The sequence below is a fragment of the Squalius cephalus genome (assembly GCF_949319135.1).
Source record: "Squalius cephalus genome assembly, chromosome: 4".
Classification (NCBI taxonomy): Eukaryota; Metazoa; Chordata; class Actinopteri; order Cypriniformes; family Leuciscidae; genus Squalius; species Squalius cephalus.
The window spans coordinates 39,356,586-39,372,723 of record NC_137125.1 but is presented as its reverse complement, the minus strand read 5'-3'; the positions used below and the strand labels follow the sequence as shown (position 1 = coordinate 39,372,723).

The following is a 16,138-nucleotide window of genomic DNA, read 5'->3' as shown; positions in this document are numbered from 1 at the left end:
AAATTTAGTTATGTGTGTTAAGAAACATAGTCATGAAAGTATACTCTAAGCATACTCAAGTGCCCATTTATTTCATTAATATTATATTTTCTTCAAGGACAGTTTTTTTTAAATCTACTTTTTTAAGTACACTACAAGTGCACATTTAAAAATTTCTTTCAAAATGTCTTTTGAAAGACAAAAAAAACAAAAAACATTATTGGACCAATGGCCATAATGACCCTCTAAACATAAATACAAATTACACATTATGTTCCATTTTCTGTTGAGCTACTCATTATTACAATTGCGTCTGATGGCCGCTAACACATCAGAGGCGGTTGACTCCAGAAAAAAGTGAAGAACAGCATCTGTTAACATAATATACAAGAGATAAGGTCAGACAGCATGTTCATACAACTTTTTATTCACGTTTGCATTACTCTGTATTGAACCAATATTATTTTTGAACAGTAAATGAGGATTAGCAGTAGGGAACTGTATCAGTACAGTATGTCAATATTGTTTCCAGTACATTGTCCAACATAATACAATATACGACTCTTTAAAAATTAATATCGTACAGAAGATGGGGTGGTTTGACCAAGTGTCTACATGTGCCATAAACCACTACCACAAACAAAAAAGGAGATATCTTGCCAATACCCTCATTTACCATTTGTTAAAGCAAAGCAAAACGTTGACAGTTTTTCATTTGTCAGATTGAATAGAATAATGTAATAACCAGATACGAGAAATAACTGGTAGGCTACAATCAACACTTACCTCCAAATAGGACTTTTATCACTAGTTATTTTCGGGGTTGTGCAGGCTATTTTATTCTCTTTTTTGACAGTGAATAGTTGAGGGAGAATCCTGAACCGGCTCTTGTATCTATACTCTTGTGTTTGGTATTGGTGTTATTTGAAAAAAACATAGCGAATGCATTTATCTACACAGCATTTCTTCTCCATGACAAGCGTGTGTAGACAAGTAAACAGAAAAGTTGCGCAGCACTTTGTGTTTCCTGAAGTAACTGGGGTAGCCTATATCTGCTGTTTTAAAAGCGCCACCCTCTGATACAGTGAATTATTTTCTTTTAGCCAGTTAACCAACTTTTTCGTGCCTTACCATCGTATTGACCTGCTATGTATATTAAGAAAGTAAATGGAGTCCATTTTGATTTCATCTGGACTTCAGCAAAAAGCAAGTGTTATTGATCCTTCCACAATGACCCACTTACATGTTTAAGCACGTTTTTCCATTATGAAGGTTTCCGCACACAACTGCTGTGTTTTACAAGGAATCTATTGATGTCCCATTGCTGTAGGACAGGGCAATTCGTTTAGGCATCATGATATATTACCAAGGCCCGGCTGTGTTGTTGGGTCATTAGTTTACTTAATACTGGATCCCGGGGAGTGCTAAAATACTGTGTTCTCTCACACATGCATCACCTGCTGCGCTCGCATGTGTGCTTCCAGCCACCATTTTGCCTTTTCTTTTGCAAAGGTCTCTGAGAAAGAGGAAAACCAATATATGCTATGATGACTTAAGCCTATAGGAGAAGACTTTAACCTGGCAGCTCTCATCATTTCGGACTGGCAGGCAATTAAGGATGTGACATGCATTTTAATATTACTGTATGAGAACAGATTCCAACACCTAGTTCACTGTTTTGGAAACACCACTTTATGGAAGTTACTGAAAGCGAATGAATATTGCTCATGTTAAAATCACAAACTTTCAACACTTATGATAATCATCTGTGGCCAGCTAAATGTTGACTTAAAGCAAAAGTGCAAACAGCTCATTTTTAAATGCACTCAAAAATGAAAATTCACTTTTCATTTACTGAACCAATTCCAAATCTTTCCCTCTTATGTAACTCTAAAAAAGTATATTTGCATATGTGCTTGTTTCAGAATTTGTCCTTTTTTCCCCATGCAGAAAAAAGTCAAATCATATATGGCATGCAATTGCATAAATTACATTCTTAATTTTTAGGTGAACTGTCCCTTTGAGAGAATGTAGTAAAGAGTTGATACCAATTCAAGTAAACTTATGACACATATAGTCAAACTAAGTTTATTATATTGTGCTACCGTTCAAAAGTTTGGGGTCGATTAAGATTTTTAATTAGTACTTTTCTTTTAGAAAGGAGACATGAAATTGATCCAAAATTACATAAAGACATGTATAATGTTATAGCCTGGTTAAAACCAGACCATTCTCAGTAGTAACTGAGTTATGGTGTGGCAAAGCTTCATTAATAACTCATTTCCAAAGGGGCGTCACCAACGGACGTCGCTCAAATGCCTCTGGGCGCAGTTGGATAGACCTAAAACCAATCAGAGCGATCGTCATCGTGTAAAGCCATATGCTGCGTCCCAATTCGCCTAAGTTACACTACGCCATAAAAGTATGTACTCTTTTTGTGAAGAAAAGGTATTTACTTTTGAATGTGTAGCAAAAAAGTAGGCAAGCTTTGGGACATACTACTTTGTCATCTTTATCGGACGGATCTGTCGCGTGCATCCTGTCATGTAAACTGCCCTGTCAATCATCTTGTCACAGTTAAAATCCTCTATTAAATCTAATTTAATTTCCTACCGTTTCGGAGAGAAATGTAGTAGCACGTTCATCTGCCAGTGGGTCTTTCATGGAGACTGTCCTCATGTGTTTGCAATTTGAATATAATAATGCATTTAAAAGTTGAACGGACGTCGCTCAATGGGCGCAATTGGATAGACCCAAAACCAATCAGAGCGATCGTCATAGTGTAAAGCCCGCCTCAACGTTTCTGATTGGTGCCGCGATTTCGACGGATTAGAAATGGGCTTGAATGAGCTCTTTGCCAGACTACTTGCAGAGCAAATCTAAATTTGCTGGAAGTTGTCTGGGTTTTCCCAGGCTAATAATGTTACTAAATAAATTAAAATATTTTTGTTTCTATTTATTTATTTTAAAAATGCACACAACTTTCAAAATTGATGATAATAAGATTTTTGTTGTATGTTGACCAAATCTACTTATTAGAATTATATATGAGGGATCATGTGAAACTGATGACTTTGCCAGATTGAAATTGGGAATAAAGAATAAATTACAGGAATAAACTACATTTTAAAATAGAAAAGTTATTTTAAATGGTAATAATATTTCACAGTTTTACCTTTTTGACCATAAGAGACTCTCTATATTACAGACACCAAACTTTTAAATGTTAGTGTATATTTTCCCCAATCTTCCTAGGTTATACTAACTGTTATGTCCTCGGATTTATTATTGTGTGGGATGCACTCTTTTCTCTCTCCCTTCTCTCTCGTGCTTGCTCTCTCCGTTGCTCCAGGTTCTATCACTTGCCTCTGTCACTCTCAGCCCCTCTCTTTCTTCCCTCAACACTCTCTCTTCCTGTTTCATCGTAGTCCAAGACTTTCAATATGAGCATGTGTGTTTGTTTTGACGCAACTGAATGTGTGTTTCAGAGCCATTGTTTCTAGAGGCCTTCATCCACAAACACTTGAATGGACGTCACTCATCATGATAATTTAATTATCAGACTCTTGACAAACGCATTTAATGAGTGCTCTCCAAAGCCGACCTGATCCTCGGCCCAATCCACAGCGGCGAGCTTGCCGTAGAGACCATAAACAAAGACTCACCTGTCCAGACGGAGTATTTTTTTATGCCGGTTTGTGCTTGATAATTAGGTCAATGACGTGACATTTCTTTTTTAATTTCCAGATCTTTTAATATATAAAAAATGCAATTCATAGCTGTAATATATACATGTTCTATGATTAAGGTTATATTCAAAATTTCAGAATTTACATGCATTTTGATTTTTTTTTTTGCGGGCGGGTGGGGGGGGCACAAGTCATTCGGTTCAACAAACAAAAACAAAAGAAGAAAGAAGAAAAATAAAAACCTGCAAACCCTCATAACTGCGTGTTAGGGTTAATGAGTATCTTCCAATGTCATGTGCTGCATCTCCCTAAAAACGTATGAAAACAACATAAATGTAAAAAAAAAAAAAAAATTTTAGAAGAGCTATGCACATGTTTAAAAAAAAAAATTCTTATTTATTTATGTAGATGCTTATTTGATATTACCTATATAGTGTTTAAAATGGCACTATATGTGAGTGTACTGTATTTAAATGAGAGCTTTTGTTTGCAGTACAATTGTGGAGTTCCCCTCAGTCTGAGGTCGTTGGGTCAAATTGGGGCCATGAAAAAGTCTTAATTACTCACCCTGAGTGGAATGGCCAATGAGGCGGCTCTTGTAGACGTTAAATCACAGCAGCTCACTCCAACTCTCTGATGCCTCCATTAAATTGATCCCAGTGGGACCGACTTCCTCAGTCTTCCTCACTAATGTGGAGAGCACAGGTGTTTATCAGATGCTGGAGGACAAAGGAATCCTACTACATCTTGCATCTTTGAAGAACTATGCTTTCATCTACAAGTATTGGCTTTGTGTTGGAATAAATCCTGAACAGCAAAACTTACTTTTACTAAAATTACTAAATTTCAAACTGGTTTACACTGGCCTTGTTGACAGGCATTAAACCAGAATGGGCAAAGGCAAAATAACAGCATCTCCAGTCTGCCCAGTCTGACTATATCTGCATTAATTAAGTAAAGGAGCCAAGAATTGAAAGTGTGGAGTATGATTACAATGGACGTCCTGGACGTCCCCTCTCTCACACTTCATTACCATCCCAACATCTGCAGCGTGTCCTCCTCTCCTGTCAGAAACAATGGCCTCCACAGGTGTCAGGAGGAGAAGAGAGGGGGTGTGCGCACATGTTTGTGTGTTTGCATCTAGTTTGGTAGCGTTCGGCGGGAACAACTCTGAAATGAACACCTGTGTTCACCGAAGAAAACATGGAGGGTGCTGAGGCATCCAAAGAAAGACAGAAAGAGACAGTGAGAAAATGATGAAAATAAAGCTGTTTCGCTGGAGTCTGGCAGGTTGATGCTCCTGGCAAACAGGAAGCATAATTAAACTATCAGATGTAATTAAGAGAGGGTTCTCAGCCTAAAATGCATTTAAAATCTCCTGCAAAATCTCAGCTGGTATAAATACCATCATATGTATTCACATACAACGAACGCATTTAGCCCAGCACACATTTTCTTTTTTGGACCAAAATAACCAAGTGAAGCAAACAAGTGCAAACACCTAAACGAACCAGGACTAAATATGTAATTTTCTCTTCTAGTCCGGACCAAAAGAACCAAGAAAACCAAACCACAAGTGTTAACACAGGCTAAATGTATTTCATGTGACACTAAAAGGTTTTAGAAAACTAATGAAGGGGTGAATATCAATTTTATTCTCTGCACTTGCGACAAAATGCAAAAGTGCATCTCTCAAAGGCCTCTATTCAGTAGCAGTGGGCTAATGGGTGTATTGTGCAACTCCGAGAGTGTATACTGTATGCAAGTTGATAACAGGCAAGCAATCACATTAATGATGCTCATTGGGTGCATCGAGTTCTCACATCTTTAAGTACCCTTGACCTTTTGTTGGGCTGAGTGTCCTCTCTTGCTCAGGAGACATGCTTTGATCAAGGCCGCTATGCATTCTTTATTCATCTTGGTCTTTCTCTAGTTGGAGACATACTTTCAGGGTTGTTTTATTTTTCAACAGGGCCATGTTGTGGTTGTACATTCGAGGAGGAGAAAGGTTCTGTCCAAGGTTGGAGGATATTGTAATGTTCAGGGGCTTGAGTTGAGGAGATGAGTGGCATTTCAGTGTTAATGGTACTCTGAAAGGGAGCACTGATTGACCGTTATAACTTATATGTTATATGCTCTAGCCAGATACATACAATGACAATGTTAACTCTTTCCCCGCCGGGGTTTTTTTTTTTTTTTTTTTTTTTAAAGCTGCCAGCCACTGCCATAAATGTCATGGCCCCAAGAATATTTTGTTGTATGAATATCTGAAAAAGCTATATATCAAAAGGAAGAACAGATCCTCTGCTTTTAAACAAAAAAAAGTTTTATTCTAGCTTCATGCATTCTTTTTTATCAACACTTGAATGTGGGTAAGTTTCATAAAAAGCAAAAGGCTGAGAAATTCACGTTTTTGTCAGACTATGTCTGGATCAGATTCACTACGATGAGCAAAACATAGATGGAGTAGATTGAGTCCATAAACATCCCCAAAGCACAGTACTAACCACTTCCTGGGTCGACATTTCACTCTGTAACATTAGATCGTTTTGATTTATACGCTGTTAATAATTGTTGATGATCGTATTGTTTTTTACGTATGAGATTGCTCATTTCTGCTTCTTCTTTGTCTGTGTTGCGATCTGGAGATAATGTACTCGTTCAGGAGATGTCTATTAATGTCCCCTACAGTGATAACACTGAAAGCCGTAAAAACTTGTCAACGGCAGGGAAGCGTTTTCTCATAAAAGACGAGATGACTCGTCAATGGCGGGGAAAGACCAAACAAAATCTTCTTTCTTGTTGCATTGTCTGAGGAGTGGACTTAATGTGTAAAAGTAGTACATTTAGCAAATCAGTTAGGACTACTGAAGGACATTTTAAATGAATGTATTTTTAATGTATATACTGTATATATATATATATATATATATATATATATATATAATTTTTTTTTTTTTTTTTTTTTTTTTCATTTAAATGTAAATATTTTGTTAAATTTCCTTTGTTATGCCTGAAGCATTTCGAAGTACCATTATGTGAATTGTGCTATATAAATACAGTAAACGCTTTGCATGTGAATTCTATGTTGCCTAATTAATATTCATGAGCTAAGCTGATGTCAGGTTTCTGTTTAGTTTTCCTTGGCTGAATCCGAAATCGCCCCCTATACCCTCAAATAGGGCATTATTTGAGGGGACAGCCATTTGTAGTGGTGTCCGAAACCATAGTGGACGTTATTGAGTGAACTCATTCAATCTCACATTGCACTGCAATAACGAGCGTATAGCCGATGTACGCTCAATGGCTGTCTGAAGTCACTCACTCGTTTTCATTCACTCCTTCAAGTGAACTGTATTAGAGGACTTAACATTGGAAATAGTGATTGAGGGTTTAGTGGAAAATTTCAGATTCAGCCCTTGTGTTTCGTTTTCATTCGTTTCCTCAGTTCATGGTTCTGTGTCCTTTTAGTTTGCGTGGTTGCCTATATATTATCTGTGTCTCTGAAGATTTGTGATTAAAGACTGTTCTTTTGGTTATCCCTTTTCGTCGTGTGCTTACTACAACCACCACCCGTTAGAGCTGATAAGGTTTATAATATACCCTGCTCACTTTTCAGATTGCTTTTACACTCCTGCATGTATAAAAGTCTAAAAAAAGGTTTGGATTATGAAGAATTTTACCAATATAAAGTTTTGCCAAAAATTTTATTTGTTGAAATGGAACATTGACTAAAGCCTTTAGTTCATGTTTGCAATGAGCGTACAGACTCAATAATGTTTTGTTTGAAATAGGCCAGTGTTTGTTTTCCCTTTCACATTATCTGTTTCTTTTCTTTCTTGCTTTCTTTTTCTCACATTTTCAAATATGAGGAAAGTCAGTGAGTTGGCTCTCAATTGTGGTTAGCAGGTGCAAGTGAGCTCTTTGTTCCTGGTTTACCTCATTAATGTGGCAGCTGAGAGCTCCATTCTTAATTTATTTTTCTGTGCTAAAGCAGACCCTCCTCTGCTACTAGCACATCTGCGATTATTGTATTAAGTACTCTTCTCTAGATCTTTTTTTCAAATCTGTCCGCCTTGGACCTGACAACCAACTTTGGAAATGAGCTGATGCCCTAGTAGCTCTCCATGATCCTGTACAAAATTGCATTTACATCAAATTCTTTGAACAAGCCACTTTTAACAAAAGTATAGGGATGGAATCAGATGGTAATGTTATGTTACTGAATATTTATGGCCGATATTGATTACGATATACAGGTGGCCGATGTAATGTGGATTAATACATAATAAAATTCCATGACAGCAAATGTGATGTAAATAAAATTTTGAAATTTTATTTAATTGATAACTTTTAAACAATATTTACCCAGAAATCACCAAAAAAAAACTGAAATTTAATATATTGGTCTTTCACTAATACAAGTTACAATCAATAATAATAAAAAAGCATCATATTATTATGAAACCATATGCATGATTTGATTGATTGATTGTTCCATCCATCCATCCGTCCGTCCATCCATCCATCCACCCATTCATTCATCCATTCATCCATCCATCCATCACCACAGATTAAGTCTTTACAAAAGAAATATATACAACAAATGATCTGGCCCAGTTTAAAAATCCCATTATGCTTGCAGAACTTTATAGCCATGGCTGGTATTTATTGTATACAGGCATTGCTATGGTAACAGATGCACCCATGGGAATTGAGGTATTATGCCTTAAAAGAGAAGAGACGCTCAGTCAGTTAGCCTCCCAAGAAACATCTAACCTGAGGTCACAGATTGGGATGTGGAATCTTGTTCAAAGGTTATTCATTCTGTTAATTTTGAGCCACCGTCCCCAAGAGGGCAGTATTATGCTCCATTTAAACTGCATAGTGATCAGCCTTGACTTATTATGCAACAGTATCCATCCTGATTCTTACCAGCAACTGATATGTGCGATTTGATAATGTTCCTCTATTGTTTTACTCCTTGAGCAATCCATCATTTCCAGTGCCAGATCTCCGTGATTGCTGTGAGAGGGGTGTGTGCACATTCAAGCGTCACAGGGAGTGCACATGCATGTAGTATTCTGTGAACTGGAGAGATATGGCAGATGGCTTTGGCCAAACACATAGGTGAAAATGTGGAATAATCCCACACTCCTCCACCTGGGATCAATAAGCTTACATTTATGTGGCAACTGGCAAGCATACGCACAGGTCGCTGTCATTCTCACCTCTCTTCTAGCACCAGTTGGCTGACTCTCAATTTTCTCTGTCAAGGAGCTGAATATAAACCATCTACCTGCAGAGAACTGTGAGATCCAATACACATCTGTTTAAATAAAAAAAGACAGCGAGAGACACGTCCCCCTCTAAAGGTTTGCTGTTTGGAGCAGACGGCTTAACAAGGGTAATCATTAAGCTTTGAGTCTGTTTGCGCTAGGTTTGATTTCCTGCCTGGCTAGCTGTGTAAGCACACACACTTCCTGTTCCATCAATATCATCCCACACCCAACATCATACACATTTAAGGAGATATTTTGAGATGGTTATCTTAAAAGGATGCTGCATTAGCATCGTATTGTATGATGTTGAAGGATGGTTTCACATGCACTGATTCCAGATTCCTTATCCATTAAAACAAAATCATTCAAACTACTCAGTCTTGGATTATCTTTGTTTCCTTAAAGATCAGTGGGCCAGATTTACTTAACAGGGCAAATTAGCGTGAGACCGCAATCCCAAAAAAGCGCAAACCAGCTCATTTACATTATGACCAACTCAATCTACCAAGAGCAGCGCAAAGAAGCGTTATCTGATCCCAAGTGTGTAATTTCTGTTTCTGAACAGGTTTCCCTAAACACTGGTCGGAAAAACATATATGCAAACATTATATATACAGTGCTGGTCAGAATTATTTGCCCCCTTGGTAAATATGATCAAAGATGGCTGTAAAAAAATTAATCTGCATTGTTAATATCCTTTTGATATTTTATTAAATTTAATTGAAGTAAAAGTGGGTGGAATATCACATTATGAAAAAAAAAAACAAATCTCCAAAATACGTTGGGAACAATTATTTGCCCCCTTTTATTAAATACTTTTTGCAATCTCCTTTTTCCAAGATAACAGTCTTCTCCTATAATGCCTGATGAGTTTGGAGAACACCTGACAAGAGATCAGAGACCATTCCTTCATACAGAATCTCTCCAGATCCTTCAGATTCCCAGATCCATGTTGGCGCTTCTTCTCTTTAGTTCAGCCCACTCATTTTCTATAGGGTTCAGGTCTGGGGAACACGGCCATTGCAGATGCTTGCTTTTGTGCTCAGTGACCCATTTCTTTTTTTTTTTCTTTTTTTTTTTTTTGATCCAAACATGGCCCGGTATAAGATTTCTAGCAGAGGCTGTCAGGTTTCGATTTTTTATCTGTTGGTATTTGATCGAATTCATGCTGCCATGTATCTGAAGATGTCCAGGACAGCTGGCAGAAAATTAGGCCCAAAGCATTAAAGAAACAGCAGAGTATTTCATTTTACACATGGGGTACTTTTTTATCCCTGTGTGCTCCAAACCCATCTTAAGTGTTTGTTTCATCTGACAATGTTTTGGAGAAAAACATGTATTTCATAATATGATTCCCCCCCCCCCCCCCCCACCCCCCCACCCCCACACACACACTTTCAATTCTTTTACTTCAATAAAAGGTTAGATGTTTGCTTTGTTTTTTTTTTTTTATAAAATATCAAAAGGATTAACAATGCAGATTTATTAATTAGTATATAACCGTGAGACCGACGGTTATAGTCGAACACCATCATTAGATCTCTATAACCGCCAAAACCGTGTTATTAAAATATTTTTTACAAACCTTTTTTATCATAGAGAATGTTTAAACACTAATTAAAAACAATTGTTAACAGTCTGTGTCATTAATGGTCTACGTCGTTTCCAACTGTATTTGATTCTTTGCCAAGTACCAACTCAAGTTTTGTTTTGTAAATCGTCAGACATAATTTTTACCACTTCATTAAGTTTTTCTTTAGAAAGCCTTTCTTTAAAGCGAATTTCGTTTTGTATAAATTGTATATTAATTTTAATAAATGTTTCATCAACCAATTGCATGTATTTAATAAATAAAAAGCAAATGACAATATATTAACCGTGACATGGAGGCTCCGATGCGCCGCGTTCACTTGCATTGCATTGTGAACAAGAGTGCATCTCGTCGTAAATGAATGAAACTCAGCGTAGGCCTATGCCTCATACATTAGCATTAAATATCTTTGCTGAATCCTTTCTAGAACAGACAAATGCTTTCTTGCGGCTCGCATCAGCAGAGCATTGCATCGTCCATAGGCCGCAAATCAATCAGCGGATGGCGGACGGGTGCGGCTTTGAAATTTGGTCAAAAAACGTTGGTGCGGATGATGAGTTTTGGGATGCGGTTGCGGACGAAATAACCCCCCCCCCCCCCCCCCCCCCCCCCCCGACGGTTATGTTACGAACCGTCACATTTGACTCACGTCATAACCGTCATCACCAATTCTGAAACCGGCACACCCCCTATGTCTCACATGCATTCTTTTTGGATATCATATTTCCTTCATATATGTTACATAATAGTTTTAAAAGGAATGACAATTCTCATTTCAGTTCAACATAGAAAAAACAAAGGGTTGTGGAACAGGTTATAGGATAATATTTTGGGTGGTAAGAGTGTACATGAAAAGCAAACCTGACCAGTATCTGTGTGCGTTCAGAAACTGAGTGGATGTCATTAATGGCCAACAGCTTATTCTATTGCTGAGAGGCTTTTGCTAATGTAAACTGTCAGATAGAACATACTGCTGCCTGAAGCACACACGTACAAAGGAAAAATGAACCGTCACAGCATGAGAGCAGTATTAGACGAAGTGTGAAAAAGAGAGGGGAAGAGAATGAGGTCAAGAGGGAGAGAGAAACAAAGAGAGAGAGGCAGAGATTGGTATGGCACAAAGGGAGTGTTCCCAGTATTCCATGCATCGGACCTGAGTGCTCTGAAGTGTGTAGCGCAAGCGAAGCAGAAGTCCATTCAACCTGCACTAAGTCCACTCTTCCTTTTCCCAGTTTGCGTACTGAGCCAGCGATGAGTGTTCCTCACAGAAGGGCATGACCTTGACGACAATTCAAACCAGTCTCTTCCAACATCTCCATTTGGTAATGCCAAAAAGCACAATGCCTAAAACAGCACCTAAAATCAACACCACAAATGTACAAATCAGCTGATTTAGAAAATGTCTATGTTTAAAAACTCATTATCATGAATGTTGTTCCAAATTGGTTTATCAGCAAGCTGAGCTCAAGCTGTGTTTATTACAGTGGCTTTTTGAGCCCCTTTAGGCCACCGCTCCGCCCCCACTCCCCTCACAGGCCGAGCATCTGGACCAGGGGAGGGGCCAGGCAGCTGCTCCGGGCTCACTGTTCATTTGCATACAGTTTCTTTGGGAATGCCCTTGACTGACTCCTCAAGGGGACGTGGGCTGCATCTACACTACAGAGAGAGAGAGAGAGTGAGAGAGAGAGCAGTAAAAAGAGCAAGAAGGAATTGCAGCCCTAAGAGGTGTTCACACAGGATGTGTTCTTCTGTTTAAAACAGCTAGACGGAGTGCACGGATTGCATTTATGGGCATAATGTATACGTAAATATGATTATTATGCTGCCAGATTCAGTTGTTTTTAAACAAAAATTTGTATGTATTTATATCTGCTGCACTAAAAATTGAAGATCAAAAAAACAGTGAGTGCCTTAAAGGCAGAGTATGTGAGCGGAGTGGAGTGGGAGTGGAGCGGTGTGATTTTTGAATGGAGTGTGGAGCGGATTTTTTAAAAGCGCTCCTCTACCGCTCCATCACGAGTACAATTCATGCCAACGGCTCATTATAGAACTGCATTTTTAGTAAGGATTCACATGTTAAACACATTTAGCTAGAATGATATAGATGGATCACTCAAATCAGAAAAAATGTGAAGGTTATGATGATGCCGATGGACATAAGTGGCTGCAGGGGGTTATAATTCTCACGCCTACAGAATATGATCGGGCAACACGATCTCATTAAAGTGCGTATCTATAGCACAAATTTTATTTCTCGTGCCATTTATACACCAATTGCAAATGATACGCACTAAACCCCTTGGTTAGGATTAGGGGTGTGGAGTGCTATGCAAATAAAACCATTTTTGGCGTATAAATGGTACGAGAAATCAAATTTGTGGTATAGATATAGATGGCTGAAGCCATCCTAGGTGTATATGACATTCTTCTTTCTTGAACTTGAGACACAATGTAATGACGAACGCGGTTGCCCTGCCCTGTTTGTTTGAACCAGGAGAGGTGTCAAAGCTTACACTACTGCTACATCCTACGTCATACATGGCGTCAAGTGTTACTCTTTTGGCGTAAGTCGACTTGCGTACGGCCGTCTGCCAGAAGCTAGTTATTTTAGTCTATAAAGTTTTAAATATAGATATTTTTCTTACATGAACGCATCGCTTCGCTTCAGAAGGCCTTTATTATTTACCCCCCGGAACCATTTTTATCATGGATGGATGCGCTTGATGGACTTCCAAAAATATACGGCCATTGACTGCCACTATAAAGCTTGGAAGAGCCAGGACATTTTTTAACATAACTCCGATTGTATTCGTCTGAAAGAAGAATGTCATATACACCTAGGATGGCTTCAAGGTGAGTAAATTTATGGGCTAATTTCCATTTGACGTTGTGACATTTTTACTCACAATTTAAAATGATTGAATATTAAATAATAAAATATTTTATTTAAAATACCTTTTATTTCCATTATGACTACTAGATCTCACTCACATGCGATATAATGATGTCAATAATGTAGCATATCATCATCAATAATAATAATAATAATAATATTTACATTTAAATCATGTGACTGTCAATGACCCCATCAAAACACCTGTGATGCATTTTTGAGATATGCAGTGTATACTGCACTGTATTCAGTTAATAACAAGCTGGTATTCCTTTCCAAATATAACCTTAGTCACGTCAAAGATATGCTCATCCATGTTTGTGGAAGACAAAAGCAGAGGAAGAGCATGTTTGTTGAGTAAAGAAACATAATGTATGTACAAGTGAGAGCTTGTGTCACAGCGAATGAGAGAGAGCCTGGGGAGAGAGAGAGAAAGAGAGAGAGAGTGTGCGCATGTGTGATGAGAGAGAATGACAGTGTGTGTGAAAGAAAGAGATAGGAAAAGGGAGGGTGTTGGGGGTAGGTGGGCGGGAAGACGAGTAGGAAGGCTGCGAGAGAGAGAGAGAGAGAGAGATTCAGTGTGCGTGTCAGAGCCGTGTGTAAGAGAGGGAGAGAGAGAGAGAGAGAGAGAGAGAGAGCGCGTGTACACAGGGCATCCGTATTTCTGCAGGACAAACGGAGGTGTTTTCACTCAATTCAATTTCAACCTCTACCTCCTGCTCTACCTGCCATCCAGCTCTGAACAAAAACCCAGGAGTGACTACTGACCGCCAGGTAGGGACACTTGACTGTACAGAGAGCAGTGTTTGTGTTAGTTACTTACAGTATAACATCTGTAGCTAAGTGTACTGAACTGCTTCAGGAGATTCTAGTTGAAAGGATATGATGCTTTGGGTTTTAAAGTGTTGGAATTGATTAGATAACAAGATCTGACTCCGCTTATATGATGAGAAAACTACACTATGTGCCTATGTGCATGCATATGTGTTGTGGTTATATGCTCAGCCATGTGAAAGCATTTGTATTTCATTATCGAGTGAAAACAGTTCTCAATAGCACTCAGTAGAGTGTGAGACACTGCTTCCTACCTCCAGTGCATCGTGACGACTGATTCCAGGAGGAATAACTTCAGTAGCTTCCTGCCGTCTACTGCCGCTCTTACTAATTCTACACCGGTGACGAGGAGGTCTCCAAACATCTCTCTCACCTGTTTTCTTTGAAAACTGTCAGTTTGATGGCAGCAAGAGGGTCTTTTCAGGCACGACTGTTGTTTACAAAGCGCATTTAAGAGGACGGATTTCTTTCTCTAAACAGTAGACATGGGCAGGCAGAGAAACAGGGATTGTCTGTCACTACAGTGGTGAAATTATGTGTATGGGCTTTGTGATTGTATCCTACACACCCCTTCCCCCACATGCCCACACATAGCTTTCATCTCATATCCTATTTTTCCCAGTAGAGTTTGCAGCCCCTGCTGTATGGAGTGATCAAACCTCAAGGCGCTATCACCTCCCGTACAATAATTTCCCCCCGCCCTTCACTCTCTCAGTGATGTCAAACTACACCTAATTGACAGATCTCTTCCGGTTTCACCATTTTCAGCCACTCTGTTCAAGTTAAAGCCCCGTTCCTCCATTAGCTCTTGATCTAAGAATGGAACAAAGGGGCTGCTGGATTGCGGTTAACATGCACAGTTGTTCCCTCATTTCGAAACATGAAAGAGGGGAAGAATGGCTTATTGCGGAGCTTCAAACAACTTCTTTCCATTTGGTTATCCTGCCTGGCATGATCCTCAAAAGCCACTGCATGCCATCCACCTCTTCTTTTAAAATGAATCTTTTCTTAATCAAAGCAAACTGCACTCTAGTTCCTTTTCTTTTTCCCCAGAAGGCTGTTTTACATCAGTTTATTTCACATTGCTTTTGAATGTTAATTTGTACCTTTAAGGTGGTACAGAAGATGTTACGGACATTTGTTTCTGTATTGCTGGTGGCTTGTCCACCTCGACTTGAACTTAAACTGCCACCCCTCTTGTTTGGTTTAGTACCATGGAGACTGGTTTGAATTGAGTCCATTGTCAATAAGTGCAGAAATAAACAATCCGTGTGTGTGTGTGTGTGTGTGTGTGTGTGTGTGTGTGTGTGTGTGTGTGTGTGTGTGTCTAGCTGTGGCGCCAGATCTCACACAGCATCAATAGTTAATGAGTGAAGCTGGCAAAAGCTCTATTGATATGTCTGTTTTTGTTTTCCTAACAGCTGTGTAATTTATATGAGCTTTATTTGACAGAAGGTGGAAAAAAAAACTATAGACATGGAGGGGGACAGTATTGAGATTAGGGGTTGACCTGTATGTGCCGGTCCCTCGTAAAATATGCTGTTACAAAGTCAAAGTCATGCAGAGAGAAAACCCACATGCTTTTGTGTGGAAGACCTAACTGAAACTAAACTAGGTGTAAATGGCATGTGAGGTTGCTTGTTAGTGTGCATATGCAGTGTGGTGACAAGTGTGAGTCTGTATGACTGTTTCCCCCATTTTTTTGGACGGTATTTGAGCTAGTCAACGATTTGCTTGCCGTTAGCGGGATGTTTTTTTTTTTTCTCCCTCTCCTCACGACCTCACTATGCGCCTTGTGATTGGTCGTCTCTCTCACACTCCACGGGAAGAAATGACAGAGTGGAATTAAGGTCACATGATCAGCGATGTG

At 38.9% G+C, this 16,138-nt stretch overlaps 1 protein-coding gene across 5 annotated transcripts in view; it reads left to right on the top strand.

Moving 5' to 3' along the window:
• The window catches only part of syt1a (synaptotagmin Ia), a 195,585-nt gene that overhangs the window by 107,247 nt on the left and 72,200 nt on the right, over positions 1-16,138 (top strand). The window contains exon 1 of one of the 5 annotated variants that reach the window (XM_079868469.1): positions 14,029-14,208. The exons of 3 other annotated variants lie outside the window; for them this stretch is intronic. The gene's annotated coding sequence lies outside the window, so the exon portion shown is untranslated. Of the gene's footprint in view, positions 1-14,028; positions 14,209-16,138 lie in introns of those variants that run through there. One more of the 5 variants, XM_079868466.1, reaches the window with a different exon arrangement.